This window comes from Orcinus orca, chromosome 5 (genome assembly GCF_937001465.1).
Source record: "Orcinus orca chromosome 5, mOrcOrc1.1, whole genome shotgun sequence".
NCBI lineage: Eukaryota > Metazoa > Chordata > Mammalia > Artiodactyla > Delphinidae > Orcinus > Orcinus orca.
Genome location: NC_064563.1, coordinates 71495330 through 71513161, shown reverse-complemented (window position 1 = coordinate 71513161; position 17832 = coordinate 71495330). Strand labels below are relative to the sequence as shown.

Here is a 17832-nt window from a genome sequence, read left to right as displayed (position 1 = left end):
AAACTCCTTTTCAGAATGGGAAGTTTAAGTACCATAAATAAAAACAGATGTACCATTCCAGAATGCCTAGAAGAGAATATTCATTTGTCTTGAATTTTCTGGTCTTATCCTGAGAAATTATAAGGGAAACCAGGTATTTTAATTTTCATTTGGAACTCTATTTTTTTCTTAACCCTGTTTCCCACCCTGTTTTAATGTCAAAACTGGCCTACCAAGGTAATTTCATGATACTCTGATGGCAAGAACACTGAGTTAAAAGTTACAATGCCCTAATTTAGTTGTTAGCATTGTCATTGATCAGCTTATCACTTGGGGGAATACAGCAGTGAGATGAAGGGCCCGAGTTCTGGTGTAAGACATCGCTGGGTTTAAAGTCAGATTCAGTTACTTAGTCTTTTTAGTTTTCTCAGTGGCAAATGAAGTTATTGATTCCCACCTCGCTGTTATTTTCGTTTTAAAAATGTTGTATATTACTTTACTAAGGCTTCCATAAGAGAATACCACAGACTGGGGGGCTTAAACAGCAGACATTCATTTTCTCACAGTTCTGGATACTACGAGTTCAAGATCAAGGTGTCTGCAGGAATGGTTTCTTCTGAGGCCTCTCTCCTTGGCTTGCAGGTGGTCACCTTCTCCCTGTATCTTCACATGGCCTTTCCTCTATGCACTAGTGTCAGTGATGTCTCTCTCTGTGTCCTCATCTTTTTTTCTTATAAAAACACCAGTGAGATTGGATTAGGGCCAGATAGGCCTAATCCTAAAGGCCTCATTTTAACTTAATTACCTCTTTAAAGGCCCTATCTCCAAATACAGTCACATCCTTAGGTCCTGGGGTAAGAGTTCACCTAAATTGACCTATGAGACTTAGGGGATACAATTCAGCTCATAAACATGTGGTCATACATATAAGACATTTATTTCATGTCTCTGGCCTCAATAATAGTAACAACTATTATTATTTAGCTTCTCTGAGCTTCATTTTTGTCACTGTGAAATTGGGACATTAATATCTGCCCAGCCTACATATGATAATGACTTGAGATTAGCTATGTTAAATTTCTTCATAAAATAAGTGGTAGGAGACTGTTGTTTATCTTAAGTACTCACACGCATACTTACTTTCCCTTTAAGAATATGAACATTTGCTCTGAGCTTCTTTTTCACTAGAGCCTGGAGTAGGAAAAGGAGGATTTAGGCTCCCATTCATCTCTCTTTTCCTCTTATAGGTTTCAACATCCTCACTTCCTGAACAGGAAAGCACAAAGTTAATAATTGCAATTCATATAGCCTTTCCTATAAGACTTCCATCTGCTCACATGGGGCATGAGGCAAAGATTAATAAAAGCGTAACAGAATCTCTCTGCCTGACTGTCTCTGAGGAGAAGCAAGTGAGAATTCCTTTAGTGCCTCATGGGGATGTTTTCAAATGAAAAGAATGAACCCTGCTTATATTATTTTGTAGCAGGACCACATGTTCTGGGTAAAGAGAGCAGAGATGGCAACTCCCAGATGGAAGGCTATGTTCATTTTAATAACTTGGCTGGGATTTCTTTCTGATTGAAAATTGGACTTGCAGTGGAGTCTTTAAAAGGCTTTCAGTCTTTGAAAGCCTTAAAGAGGCTTTAGACTAACAGAAAGTGGGTCTTCCAGCAATGGTAAATGTGGCAATTTAGCACTCTGTTGGCATGCCTGACCAGCTGTAACTTTCAGAGTGTGATTATGTGGCTTGGTTCCATAACGCTAGGGATGAAAGGCCAGGTTGAGACCTGACTGGATGGAGTAGGGTATACTGGCCCCTGGAGCTCAGTGGGATTGATCTAAGCTGCCTCACTACAGACTGACCTAGTATAACCTAGTAACCTAGACTTACTCCTTTCCAATGAGACTGAGATGTTTCTGGAAGCGAGTTTCAAAAGATTCAAGTCACTCCATTTGCTCTGAAAGTTTCAAGTGTTCCCCCAAATGTGATACAATATGTGCTTAGCTTCAAACCCATACCACTTTGTCCCCAGCCTACTTTTTAAGTGTTCTTACATACTTTAAGCCACTCTCAACACTCGTACTTCCAACAAACTAATCCTTACATATGGATAACGCTTTTTATTGGTGTCTTACCAATTGTGAGATGCCCTTCCTGGTGTCTCTGTCTGTTGAAATTCCATCCATCTTTCAGGTTCCATTACAAATGCCATATTCATAATAAGATTTCCATGAAGACTTTCTAGACCCAAATCCACCTATTTAGAAGTGCTTTTTCCTACTTTGAATCCTTACAGTATTTGTTTTTAACTTCTCTTCTCTTAATCATACTCAACCCTGAATTATAGGTATTTGTCTGATTTCCCACCCCGTCCCACAGATTACTAATACAAAGCAGGAACTAACTCACATTCCTCCCTATCATCCCCACCCACCCAATACCCAGCATAAGACCCTCATTAAATGTTGGTCAGGTTGAACTGAAAGACAAAGTGGAGTGGCCTGAACCTCAGTTTCCCTAGAAATACAAACCTTATATTACGTTATGCAGACAAAGTGGGAGGATTGAACTCCGTATGTGGAAGATCATAATGGCAATCTTTTCTTAGTATAAACCAAACATGCAGCTGCTAAACTCTGCCACAACATAACATTTTAAGGGGAAGGAAGCCAATGTAAACCCACAGTATGTGCAAAGTTAAAATCAGAAACCCGGAGTTATTTTTTCACCACTGAATATAATTTTATAGTCTATTGATATGATTTTTCTAGGCTGTGGTTCAATTCAAACCAGTCTCTTCATTTGAACCCAATCCTATAGTTCTCTTCTGTACTCATTAGCAACCACTTTTTAACTTTAATTTTGCTCACTCTGGGTGGCATGGAGAAAAGTATTCTTTTATGTCTTTTGGAGGGATGTATTTTGGGTATAACTTTTTTATATGTACTTAGCCAAAATGGTACATTCTTTATTTTCCTGCTAAATAAAAAGGATTGGCCACTTAGTCTTAGATGCAATGAAGTAGTGAAACACCATTAACTTTGGAATTAGAAGACCAGGTTGTGGGATCTAGCATTTCTATCAGGATTTATGTGACCCTGAGAACAATTTTTCACCTTATATTTTAGTTATCTTATTCACATAAGTATTCGAGGAGGGAGTCTTACACCAAATGATGTATAAGGACCATTTCAGTATTTGCATTTTGGGATTCTGGGATCACTTATGTAATGATTTTACAATTAAACCATTCTTTCATCAGTTAATGAAGTTTACCCACAGTGTGGGTCGCTATATACATACCAACAAATTAGAGTCTCAGAAGGCTGATTAGTTCCTTGAGTCACTCTGAAGCAGGAAGGATGGTTCTTTGGTCAAAAAAGTTTGAAAAATGTAGAAAAAAAATTCAATTTATAGAAATGAACTATCATAGTAGCATATTAAAGATTCTAAAAATCTTACCCTATATAAATTTAATTTTGAATACAGTTTATCTTATCCTTAATTAACTATAAAAACATTAAAAAATAATAACTCTCATGACCATCCAGGGGAATACACTTCTTAGCAAGATAAGGGTTAACCACAGACCCAAAGGCATTTTCCCTGCCCTTCTGGGTTGCTCTGAGTTACTTATACTAATTGATCATGGCTTCATCCTTGAAAGTCTTCTCTTTCTCTGGACCAAATATCCCAAGTGTGCCTTAGGTGAAGACCTTGCCCAACTCTCAATTGATCAGTTCTCCAGTCAAGATTCTTCACTGCTAAGGAGATGTATTCTTTTGCATTCCTCCCATTATACCAAACACAACCAAGTTCAAAATGAAATGATTATTTTCTTCAACCCACGACAAAATTTTGGAATCACCTAAAAATACTGATTTCCATTGCTGTTTCAATCATATTCCATAACTGACTGGTTTTGAAATTTTAAGGATGTCCTTAATTTTTACATTTCCTTTGACTAATGCAGCAGACAGATTGTGTTCCCCCAAAATTAATATGTTGAATCTTTAACTACCAATGTGATGGCATTTGGAGGTGAGGGCTTTGGGAGGTTATTAGGTTTAAATGAGGTCATGAGAGTGGGGCACTCATGATAAGGTTAATGCCCTTATAAGAGTAGATACCAGAGAGCGGCCCACTAAATATGAGGATAGAAGGAGAAAATGACCATCTGCAAACCAGGAAGAGGACTTTCACCCAAGCCCGGCCATGTTGGCACCCTGATCTCAGATATCCAGACTCCAGAACTGTGAGGAAATAAATATCTCTTGTTTAAGCCACCCATTCAATGTATTTCATTATGGCAGCCTAAGGTGACTAAGACAGTCAACATACTTCTTCTTTATGTGAGAAAAAAATTACAATGTTTTCCAGGAATTTTGCCTCTTCTCCAGTCTCCCTTTACTCCCAGTTTATCCTACAAACACCAGGCTAACTTTTCCACAAGAGAAAGAATATCAAGTTGGTTATATAGTGCCATTCTTATACTCTTCCCCCTGCTGAGAAATGAAATGTATTTCAGACTTCTGGTTTCTGGTTCTGCATATAAGGAACTTGGATGTTGCCATACCATCCTAGCAACAAGTGAAGAGCTAAACAGACTGAAAAATCAACAACTATTCTAGGATCCATAAAAGAGGTTGAGACTGTAGGGCAACCCACTGCTCCCAAGATTGGAGAGATAGACAGATGAATACAGGTTATCTTGGCTTATGAAGCAGAGACTAATTAGCAGAAACCACTGAGGAGACCAGTGTAGGGGTAGGAAAACCTAAACTGTAATTGACAAATTGCTTTAGGTTCAGTATGGACAATTCTGAGAGTTAAAAACTCCAGTGGAGGACCCCATCATAGAGGGGCACACTCAATAGTGTGAAATTTACCTCTAGAAACTCGACCAGGTTCTCACAGTAAATATTAGAGGAAAATCCCCTCGTGCTTCCTGCAAGGAGGGGGAAAAGGAACCATTTTGAAGGACACCAGAGAAACTTTGTTCTTCTTAACAAGGCCTGCCCTCAGGAGAAACTAGCTAACCAGAACCTAACTTGCTCTAGTACCATCAGAGACTAACTGACCTGGAGGAAGGGATCTGCAACTTTATGAATTTATTTAATAGTTCTAATTTTTTTTGGGTGGAGTCTTTTGGGTTTCCTATATATAGTATCATGTCATCTGCGAATAGTGACAGTTTTACTTCTTCCTTTACAATTTGGATGGCCTCTCCTGTTGCGGAGCACAGGCTCCAGGCGCGCAGGCTCAGCGGCCATGGCTCATGGGCCCAGCCGCTCCGCGGCATGTGGGATCTTCCCGGAGCGGGGCACAAACCCGTGTCCCCTGCATCTGCATCGGCAGGCGGACTCTCAACCACTGCACCACCAGGGAAGCCCTGGATGCCTTTTATTTCTTTATTTCTAATTGCTATGGTGAGGACTTCCAATACTGTGTTGAATAAGAGTGGTGAGTGGAAATGCTTGTCTTATTCCTGATCTTAGAGGAAAAGCTTTCAGCTTTTCAGGGTTGAGTATGATGTTAGCTGTGAGTTTGTCATAAATGCCCTTTATTATGTTGAGGTACGTTCCCTCTATGCCTGCTTTGTTGAGAACTTTTATCATAAATAGATGTTGAATTTTGTCACATGCTTTTCCTGCATCTGTTGAGGTAATCATATGATTTTTATTCTTCATTTTATTAACGTGGTGTATCACATTGATTGATTTATGGATGTTAAACCACCCTTACATCTCTAGAATAAATCCCACTTGATCCATAGTGTATAATTCTTTTAATGTCTGTTAAATTTGGTTTACTAATATTTTGTTGTGGATTTTTACATCTATGTTCACCAGGGATAGTGGCCTGTAATTTTCTTTTTTGTGGTGTCTTTGTCTGGTTTTGGTATTTGGGTAACGCTGCCCTCATAAAATGAGTTTGGAAGTGTTTCTTCCTCTTCAATTTTTTGGAATCCTTTGAGAAGGATAGGTATTAACTCCTTTTTAAATGTTTGGTAGAATTCACATGTGAAGCCCTCTGGACCTGGACTTCTTCTGGGGAGGAGTTTTTTAAATTACTGTTTAATTTCATTACTAGCAAATCAGTCTATTCACATTTTTTATTTATTCATAATTCAGTTTGGGATGATTGTATGTTTCTACATACAATGGAAGTTACCCATTTCTTCTAAGTTTTATAATTTGTGGACGTATGATTGTTTGTAGTATTCTCTTATGATCCTTTGTATATCTTTGGCATTCATTGTAATTTCTCCTCTTTTATTTCTAATTTTATTTCTTTGGGCTATTTCTCTCTCTCTCTCTTTTTTTTTTTTTTTCCCTTGATGAGTGTGGCTAAAGATTTGTCAATTTTGTTTATGTTTTCAAAGGACCAAATCTTAGTTTCACTGATCTTTTCTGTTATTTTTATCTATTTTATTTATTTCTGCTCTGATCTTTATAATATCCTTCCTTCTACTAAATTTGGTCTTTGCTCATCCTTCTTTTTCTAATTCCGTTAAATGTACATTTAGATTGTTTATCTGGGATTTTTCTTGTTTCTTGAGAGAGGCCTGTATCACTACAAACTTCCCTCTTTGAACTGCGTTTGCTGCATCCTATAGGTTTTGGACAGTTGTGATTCCATTTTCATTTGTCTAAAAGTATTTTTTGATTTCCTCTTTGAATTCTTCATCATCCTGTTTTGTGTTTAGTAGCGTGTTATTTAGTTTCCATTTTTTTTTTTCAGTTTTGTTCTTGTAGTTGATCTCTGGTTTTATACACTCCCTATCAAAATATCAAGGACAATTTTTACAGAACTAGAGCACATACTCCTAAAATTTGTATGGAACCACAAAAGACCCCAAAAAGCCAAAGAAATCTTGAGAAAGGTACCAAACCAAACAAAACAAAACCAATGTTTCCGAGCTTGAAATTATACTACAAATCTAAAGCAATCAAAACAGTATGGTACTGGCACAAAAACAGACATATAGATCAATGGAACAGAGTAAAGAGCCCAGAAATAGACCCATATAAATATATTCACTGATCTTTGTCAAAGGAGTGAAGGCAATACAGTGGAGCAAAGACAGTCTTTTCAAAATGGTGCTGGAACAACTGGATAGTCACATGCAAAAAAAACAACAAAAAAAGGAATCTACATAAAAAATTATGTCCTTCACAAAAATTAACTCAAAATTGATTAAACTGCACAAATATAAAAATTCTAGAAGATAACATAGATGACTTTGGATATGGCAGTAGCTTTTTGGATACAACACCAAAGGCACCATCCATAAATGGAATAACTGATAAGATGGGCTTCATTAAAATTAAAGGCTTCTGTTCTACAAAAGACAATGTGAAGAGAATTAGAAGACAAGCAACAGACTAGGGAAAATATATTGGCAAAAGGCACATTTGAGATAAAGAATTGTTACCCAAAATATACAAAAAACTCTTAAAACTCAAAAATAAGAAAACCAACAACCCAATTTAAAAATGAGTAAAGACCTTAACAGACACCTCACCAATGAAGATATACAGATCGTAAATAAGCATATGAAAAAATCCTTTACATCATATTTCATCAGGGAAATGCAAAGTAAAGCAAAAATGAAATACTACCACACAACTATGAGACCAATATCCAGAACACTGACAACATCAAATGCTGGCAAGGATGTGGAGCAATAAGAACTCTCATTCATTGCTGATGGGAATGCAAAATGGTGAGGCCACTCCAGAAGACAGAACAGCAGTTTCTTACAAAACTAAACTGCTCTTACTACACCATCCAGCAATATCATTCCTTGGTATTTCTCTAAAGGAGTTGAAAACTTATGTTAGCACAGTAATCTGCACCCAGATGTTTATAGAAGCTTTATTCATAATTTGCAAAACTTGGAAACAGCCATGACATACTGCTCACAAATACTGACATACCTACAGTATTTATTCATACTGTAGGTGAATAAGTAAATAAACTGTGGTACATCAGACAGTGGAATATTACTCAATGCTAAAAAGAAATGAGCTATCAAGTGAAAAAGACGGAGAAACCTCAAATGCACATCACTAAGTGAAAGAAACCAATCTGAAAAGTCACAATACTGTGATTATAACTATATAACTGTCTGGAAAAGGCAAAGCTATGGAGACAGTAAAAAGATCAGTGGTTGCCAGGGGTTCGGGTGGGGGTGATGAATAGATGGAGAACAGAGGATTTTTAGGGCATGAAAATGCTCTGTATGATACTATAATGATATATACTTGTCATTATACATTTCTCTAAACCCATAGAATGTATACTACCAGTAGTGATTGCTATGGTCTTTGGGTGATTATGGTGTGTTGGTGTAGGTTCCTCAGTTGTAACAAATGTACCACTGTGGTTAGGGATGTTGATAATGGGAGAGGCTATGTCTGTTTGGCAACATGGGGAGATATTGGAAATATCTGTTTTTCCTCTCAATCTTGCTCTGAACCTAAAATTCCTCCAAAAAAAAAAAAAAAAAAGTCTTAAGAAAAACCCTTTTATAGTTACCTCAAATATTATAGTTTTTATTTTTTGAATTATTTTTGAAATGAGACAGAAGTTATTTTCATAACTACACTCACATACATGCACACATAGATATATCTGAGTCTCTTTTTCCAAAAATAAAAGTCAAAACACCTCAGTTTCGTGTGCAAAGGTCCCCAAATTCCAGCTGCATTCAACCTTGTTTTCCGTTACTTCGCAATCTAGTCCTTCCACATGAGCCAGTTCAGCCGAATTACTATTCTATAAAAACATCTGAGTCGTTCCTATTTCTTCCTGCTCACCTTCTTCTGCATCTGAGACATTCACAGTTTTCTATTCTTCAGGACCCAGTCTCAGTCCTCAGTTCTCGGTGAGGCCTTTCCTGTACCTTCCAGGTTACTGTGGTTTCAAATTTCAATTTCAATAGCACCGTGTTGACTGTAAATCACTCTGCCCTCTAATCCTGTACAGACTTAGTTCTTGATATTAATAGTCATGTAAGTCTCCTTGCCCCGTTGGACTGTATTTAATAAAAGGTCAAGGACTATATTGTAAATATTTTATATCCTCAGAGAACATCTATCACAGTTCTTTCTGTGGCAGAGGTGAGCAGGAAATGCTTGTTACATGAACTCACCTCTACTTTGAAATCACAGGGATTAAAATCCCAAATACATGTTTGTGAATGTTTTAAGAAAAGATGTAGATTCTAACCATAGTCTTGTCACTGATTTTCTATGCAGATGTTTTATCCACCTGTAAAGTGAAGCACTAGTACTATGTGATTTAAAGGGCCTTTCTAGCCCTGGTTATGTTGGTTAATGGAAGTTAATTTTCAGAAGACCAATGCAAGTTCCACCAAAGTAACAGAAAAATGTTCAGTAAGTAAGCAGATTTTCTCCAAGCTTTAACCTCCTCAGAAATTCAGGTGGACTGGAACTTCTTTCCAATACAGTCTATTGACTGAGGTATGGAGGAAATGTTTGGGTTTATATTTAACCTGTGTATACGGCAGGGATATTTAATTTACAATACAGCCTAAGGTTATTGCTGTGGCTGAATGTTTCACAAAGTACAGGTGTGATGCCAGAGGAGCTTATGAAACATTGAAAGAACTCTATCATCAAAACCACCTCTTTGGGCTTCCCTGGTGGTGTAGTGGTTGAGAGTCCGCCTGCCGATGCAGGGGACACGGGTTCGTGCCCCGGTCCGGGAAGATCCCACATGCCGCGGAGAGGCTGGGCCCGTGAGCTATAGCCACTGAGCCTGTGCGTCCAGAGCCTGTGCTCCTCAACGGGAGAGGCCACAGCAGTGAGAGGCCCGCATACCGCAAACAAAACAAAACAAAACAAAAAACACCTCTTTAATAAGACCCTGCAACCTGTCAGGTTAAGAGTACCAATTAGTCATGCTGATGGGTTAAATACCTGAAAGGACCTTAGTCTCTTCTTGAAGTCCCCTCCAAGAGGGGTCTTTGGAGTGAAACTCCCTTTGACTTGCAGCCATGGTGCTTTCTTTTACATGAGCTGAAGTGAAGGTTTTGAAATACTTTTTGAAGTAGATCTCCCCACCCTTATAAGAGCAAGAGAAAGTTTATATTTCATAGAGGAATGTGGCATATTTATACCAAAAAGGTACAAGTGAGAAAGTGTTTGATTTGCTTGTTTGCTATTCTTATATTTCTCACAGTGGAGTGGTTTGGGTGGAATGTTAAATTTGTTTCATAAACACAAAATGGAAGGGAGACCGAAATGAAAAGAAGATGGTAGAAATGATAATGATAGCATTTTTCTATATGCTCACTAAACCCTAAAGCCCCTCCCCAAATCATCAACTTTGGCAAGCTATCTCCAGCGTTATCCTAGCACTGTTACAATTTTTAAGAAGGCAAAGCCCAGTGTGTTACTTCTTTTCCCTGACACATATTCCTTCATCTGTCATCCGCTCAGGAAACGTGGGTGCTTATGAAAGAAACAGGAACGAAACCCAAACTTTGATTCTCAGTCCTCGGTTCTCCCGCTCCTTCTCACCTATGACGAGCATTTTATACCCATCACTTTGTTCTTTCACAAAACGATGTGGCTGATATACAAAAAAAGTTTTGAAAAGTTTTTTATATTCTCAAGAGCAGAAAAATCAGTGCCAGATCTATATTAAGCTATTTCTGTGCTGATTTTTAAAGGATATCTTAGAAGCAGAAAGCCCAAATCCAGTTTATTTGCCGTTCTGCAATCGTATCTGACAAATAAATTCAAATGATTGCACCTTTGTACAGTTTGGTGTAAAGAATGTGATCTGGCTGCTGATCGCTGAGGAGATACAACTCTGGTAGTGAGCAGTTAGGCTGTTGGCTCTAGCAAAGTGATGGCCAGCTAGAACTTTTTAATGGGTCACTAGGGATAGACAGCATTCATCTCCATTTGTCATAATGAAAGCCAGGCAGAAGCTAAGCATGCGTGAACAGTTAGAACAACAAACTTTGTTTTCATACCATCAGGTTCATTAAGGGCCACTCAGTCTGTGCCAGCACTAGCTTCCCCATGGTGCTGTAGCTCATTGTTTGTATTATGACTGTGCTCTTGTAAATAACGATCAACTACTTTTGCACTGGGCCCCGGGGTGATGTACAGGGGTTCATCTTCCAGCTTCTTGAAGAATTTCGTAATCAGGATTGTGTATACACTTGATAAATGATCATTTTTATTATTATTATTTATTATTACCCTGTCCTAATGTTTAAAACTAAAAACAGTAACATACCAATAAACCACACATTAATTTCATTTGATCCGTGGCAGATATGACTTGCTTACGTTCCATCACTGAGATAGTACTCTCTCCTTACCCAGCAGCCATCCAAGTCTTTTGTGTTCTCTTGTTAGGACTTAGACAATACAACAATACACAGACAGCCTGAGGGACTTTGTGCAATTAAGCACACACATATTTTTTGGTAAATACTTTGAGTTCCCTGGTTTTTTTTCTTCTCAAAAACTCAAGGACTTTTTGTTTTAAATAGTCTCTAATATGAAGTAGCTCGTTGAAAAGTTTTGCTCCTTCACTCTAGTGTTTTTGTCACCCTGAGAGATGGTTTTTCTTTCGATAAGAAATCTTCCTGAAAGCTTAACTGATAGAATCTGTCGTTCCACTGAGTTCATACGGGTAACCTCATTTGACGGTGGCAAGGCACCATCAGTGTTTAACGTTCAGTTGTAAACATCAGATTAAAACTTAGAGCGTTTAGAAAAAACGGGAGTCTATTATTCAGGCTCAGGACAGTAAGTAATTGAAGGAAAGGATACAAGCAGCTGGCAAAAGAGAGTGCTTTAAAAAGACATATGTGTCCTTTCCAGCTTACTCCACAGAGAAAATGTTACTCTTTAAATATGTCATTTGTCATCTAATCCTTACCAAATAGCATTTTGAAAGCTACAAATATTTACTTATAACCATGACTACACTTTAGACTAACATTCTGTAAATGCAAAGATAAGTTAATTTTCTTCATTTAGCATGAACACCTAATGTGTGAATTACTATGTGTTCTTTTTTTTTTTTTTTTTGTGGTACGCGGGCCTCTCACTGCTGTGGCCTCTCCCGTTGCGAAGCACAGGCTCCGGACGCGCAGGCTCAGCGTCCATGGCTCACGGGCCCAGCCGCTCCGCGGCATGTGGGATCTTCCCGGACCGGTGACGAACCCGCGTCCCCTGCATTGGCAGGCGGACTCTCAACCACTGCGCCACCAGGGAAGTCCTATGTGTTCTTTAAAGCTAAAAAATTCTAAATTTTCTCCCTTACCATGAAGGAAAGAACTTAATTAGTAGAAATTTCCTTTACTACGGAGGTTTATCTTTTGAGTAAATTGCACCTTTTCTGTATCCAAAAGAACTTTGAGTTACCTTGTGAAAGCAATTATTTGTATAATTAGATTTTTGAAATGGGAGCAAAACCAAAAATAACTCAAAGAAAAAAATGGAAATATACTAGCTTCACTTTGATATACTATAAACCAGCATGATACAGTTACAGTAAATGAAAATACAGTTTAGTTCTGAGTTTCCTTGTAGTCAAGACAAAAAGGACAACACAGTCTATCATGTAGTCCTCAATGTCTGGTGAAATTAATTTGATACATTAATCAGGAAAATCAACCAATTATTTACTATAACTGAATTATGAAAAGGGCTCAATATACGGGGCTTTTTGCAAATTATATTAACAAAATAAAGGACGGTAACATCGCCAGAAATTATGGCATAAGAAGGAAAAGTTATTTTTCATATAGCTATTTTTGGACTCTAAAAATCTGACTCCATTATATGGAAATGTTTAGGAATTTCCTAAGATTGAATTCTCATGAAAAAGCCTGGTCATTACATTTGGAACACTGTAATTTGTAGAATTTAGTTTAATTCAGTAGTTCAAACAAACTGCTTCCAAATTTTGTTTCAAAATTGGATGGGTCTTTATTTTAACAGTATTCTCTTTTTTTTTTTTTTGGCCGTGCCATGGCTTGCGGGCTCTTAATTCCCCAAACAGAGATTGAACCTGGGCCCTTGGCAGTGAAAGCACGGAGTCCTAACCACTGGACTGCCAGGAAATTCCCAACAGTATTCTTTTAATACGTTGCTCAGTTATTTGAAGTTTATTTATTTATTTAACGATGTGGTTCTGTGAAGGAAAATTAACTTTAGGTTGACAAAAATTTGAGGTAAATTTGGAGACATTAGCAAGAGCTGAAGTATCTACAAAAATGTTGGGTATCACCATTAATAAAACAAAATCCTCCCGCTTCATAAAAGAAAGTTTTTAGCCCATGAATTTTTAGTGTTCAGGATGATGTACATGCTGTAATCTGATGACTTCCTTCCCCCTGCATCTAGTGTGATTATGCTACTAATCAGAGCTTAAAAATTCTGCTGTGGCTTAGAAACAGGATGTCTTCACTGTCTATTTACATGTTTGGCAGTTGGTAAGAAACTTCATATGGGGTTAAAAATTCTCTAAAGTTGCTATATTGTGAAATTTAAGTTAAGAGCCAAGGCAAAAATATAGCACTGCATCAAACTAAAATGCATGATATTGGATGAATTCCCAAAGTTAGGGTGGGGAAAGTAGAGAAAGAATTCCTTTCCTTATTGAAAAAGTCGTTTGAGTACAAGAATGGAAATTACTTATTTCAGGCTTGATGTTTTATACTGGTTGTATAAAAGGCTTCAGAAAATGGAATGTGATCTTAAATATTCTCTTACAAAAGGACGCAGTGTTCTTTTTTTTTAACATCTTTATTGGAGTATAATTGCTTTACAATGGTGTGTTAGTTTCTGCTTTATAACAAAGTGAATCAGTTATACATATACATATGTTCCCATATGGACGCAGTGTTCTTTACATGTTTTAATGTGTTTTAGAATTAGTCCCTTTCCTTTCTTGCACATGTCTTACAAACTGTTCTAAACTCATACTCAAAATATTTGAGCTTCATATTTATGCTAATTCACAAGAGAGGGAACTTGTATATCTTTCCTAAAATAAGTTTGGAAATTTTAGAATTGTTTCCTTTTGGGCTATGCGTCCGCCTTCGAAATTGAGAAACTTTGCTATGGCAAGGATGGGCAAAAATGGAAAGGAAGAGAAAGTAATGGAAGAGGGAGGGGTGAAAAAGAGGGGGCAAACCTATGCTGTCCCATTTTTATTTTGTGATGTGAAAGCATTACCTCTGAGCTGGATTACTGCAGTGTTCTCCTGCCTGCTACCAAAGATCTGTTCTCTACATAGCAGTCTGAATTATCATTTGAAAATATGTATCAGGTATTTAAAATTCTTTAATCGTTTCCTCTTGCACTTAGAATAATGTTCAAACTCTTTACTGTAGCGTACAAGTGATCTGTTATCCAACTTCTCAAATCTCTCTTCTTAGTTTCTACTCTGCTTTTTAAACATGCCAAGCTTTTTCCATTTCAGGGCCTTTTTGCTTGACTTTCTTTTGCCTGGAACACTCTTCCTCCTCTTCTGTTCATGACTGGCTTTTCAACGTTTAAGTCTCAGCTCAAAAATCACATTGCAGAGACCTTACTTGACTAATTTATCTAAAGGAGTCCTGCTTTCACCCAGCCCAGCCAGCTCTTACTGAATTGTTTGTTCGTTTATTTCTTCATAGCACTTAGTGCAATCTAAACTTATTTTCATTAATGATTGGTTTACTTGAGGTTTGTCCCCTTGGATGAGACTGTAAACATCTGGAAAGCAGGGTTTTTGTCTGTTTTGGCCATGTGGTTATTCTCATCGACTTTCAGACTTTCACAGTGCCTGGCATGGATTTAATGCAAAATAAATATTTGTTGAATAAATGAATGAGTGAAATAAAGAATTTGGTATGGCTGGAGTACTGAGCCTGTGTTTTCTTGAATGAGGGTTGGTAAATTATAAAACTTCTAGAAGTTTTTCTAGAACTTTCCTGGGAAAAGTTTGCATAGTGGTAAATAGGAAGTTATGCTAGAAAGATAGGCCAGGGGCCAAATCCTACAGTTTCCTGAATGTAGTGGTACATAGTTTCTGGAATCACCTCTGTGGTCAATGGATAGCTATTGACAGTTTTTAAGCATTTTTGAAATGCTCCTTTATTATTCATTATGGAAAACCATTTGTGTGTCAGTAGAGTCTGGTTCACTCACCAGTTGACTGAGTAACTTCCAAACATCAGCAGGGTGTTGATTTAATCAGCCTTTTTTCATGCAGCATGGCTGGCAGGAGAAAATTTTTGCCTTAGTTCTTCACAGCCTGAGATGAAGTGAACCAGTGCTTGTTGAAGGCATTTCTTACCAGTTGTTTCTCATATCTTAGTAGAGCAGCAGGCTCCCCCAAAGCATGATACCATCTTGTTGAATCATTCCCCTTTCCTTAGTTGTTCTTTATTTTACAATTTACTTTTCTAATGCATAGAGTTACCGTCACATTAGAGTTACCTTCTCCTGTGGTATGTTTTAATTTGGTCTGGTCTTAAAGGAAATCCAGTTTGAAGCCTTTAAAGGCAGTTAGCTTCTTGTTTGTTGCAATGGAGTAGCAGGTAGATCCTTCCTTAGCTGAAGCCTAGTACTTATACGGCCTTATAATAATCTCCAGCTAATAGTACAGGCTTGTATGTGGCACACACATGTTCACCTGGACTTTTCCTACCACTTCAGATGTGTGTATCTAATTTCAAAAATGAACTACAAAGATATCAGGCTTCCAGTTAACATGATGGCCTGTTTTATATATAATCTCTGGCAGCCAATTCTAGTTTCCTGAACTGGTTCACAATAATTTAAAAGCCAGTTCATGAATAAGTTTTATGGATTAACCTTAAGTCATGGAATCTTTATATTTATATTGGGGAACATGGTATTATGTTTAATACGGGGTTATAAATGGAGAAAGCACCAAATAAGCAAAAAACCAATGTGGTCAAATTTAAGAGAAGGAACCAGTTTATCAGTGTTGGCTAACAGTTTTCAAGAGCTACTGAATCACATTCATCAGTGATAATCAGTATTGGAAGCTCTCAGTGTGAATGATGACTTCAGAGATGTTGTTATTAAACTTACATCCTCCTAGTCCATTATAGCTTATGAAGCACACTCACATGTAATATACCTTTTGATTTGTGTGAAAATGTTTTGCTTCTTAGAATTTATTTTTTCTCTTTTCCTAGACATATCATAGACATCATCTATATGTAAAGTAGATGGAAAACAAAATAATAAATAAGTCATGTGGTCCCTATCCTCGGAAAGTTCTACTAGGAGAAACAAATGTACTTAGGTAGGTGCCACATATGGCAGAGTATGATAAGTGCCAGTAGAAGAACAGGGATACGATGATATTGCAATGCTTGACTGTAGCTTTAGGGTTGAGAAAAAATTTCTTAGAGAAGGCAGGATTTAAGCTTGGCCTTATAGGATATGTTAGATTTCAACAAGAAAATCCAAGTGTCAGAGGATCTCTAGGTCAGTGGAACAGTCTGAGCAAAACATGAAGGTAGGAAAGTGCAAAATTTATCTATTTTCATTCAATGTTAATGGCTGGTGTTATAAAACTAGAGTGTGTCAGTACTAACCTGTTGTGTTCAGAACTTATAGTTTGGCCCTTAACTGGAGGCAGTTTCCACCAACCACAAGTACCTCACTATATCCTCATAAATTATGTGTCTATGGGAGTTGTAGACTATACATACCCAGCATTAATGAGAGTATATTCACATCCTTGAAATGAATAGATCTTATATAGATCTTGTTTCTCTTTAGGGTTTTAGTGATTTCTGAAGAACATTTATATATAATACACAATTAAATCATTCCAAAATCCTATGTAGTAGGTGGTGGTATGACAGTTTCTTAGTGGAGAACCAAGACACAAGCGTTTAAATGACTTTTTCCAGGTTCACTTGGTCAGTAAGTGTAGACACATACCCGATTTAGGACCTATTCATTTTCCTCTATAGCTATATGCTTGTCACTATGTAGTCATCCATACAGCTCATATTTGTCTGTGTTGGTGTATGAGAAATTGAGGAAATTTAAGAAAGAAACCAGGAATTCAAAATGAATGATTTTGACAGCAAAAATAATTCTGAAACCACAGAATCGAGAACAAAGGTGAAAGTGGCAAGGAAAGCTGATTTCAGGCAAGATTTGATGGAAGGAAGGCCAGTAGCGAAGAATATGCAAATTAAAAAGAAAAGGAGAAGGCTTTACTATTATTAGACAAAGTTAAGGATATCAGATCTTAAAATAGGGCAGTTTATGTTTTCTGTAGTAAGGGATACGATTCTTTATATATCATGAGAAGGCAGTGACTGGGAACTCAGGAACTTACTACTACTTTCTATTTCTTACTAATACTTGAGTGGCCAGACTATCAAAAGCCTACTCAGGTGAATCTTATATGCCTTCCATGATTTTATATTTATTTGTTCAGTAACAGTGAGTTTCATTTCTTTATACTTCAAAATAGACCAAGCATAATTTGGATTTCACCATGAAAATGACTAGTACTAGTGAGAATATTCACTTTTCTGAAATGAGGCAAAGGGTTCTGTCTATAGACATTCTCCATGAATAAAGCATAGGGCAAAATGTATTAAATCAAGTAAATTTAATTACATTTTTTTACCAAAAAATGCATCATTGCACGTTACATGGAGAGCAGCTTATTAAGTGGTTTAAGAGATTTATAGTGTCTTTGTAGTTTATTAAAAATCCTTCCTTTTATATTAATGAGAATCCAACTTGTAAGTTTGGAATCAATTTCTCAATCAAAGAAATGTGGTATAACATTTTGTGTGCTGT

General features: G+C 37.2%; 1 protein-coding gene across 2 annotated transcripts in view; it reads left to right on the top strand.

The window, feature by feature from the left end:
• The window catches only part of P3H2 (prolyl 3-hydroxylase 2), a 168785-nt gene that overhangs the window by 99138 nt on the left and 51815 nt on the right, over nt 1–17832 (top strand). The gene's annotated exons all lie outside the window — the stretch shown is intronic.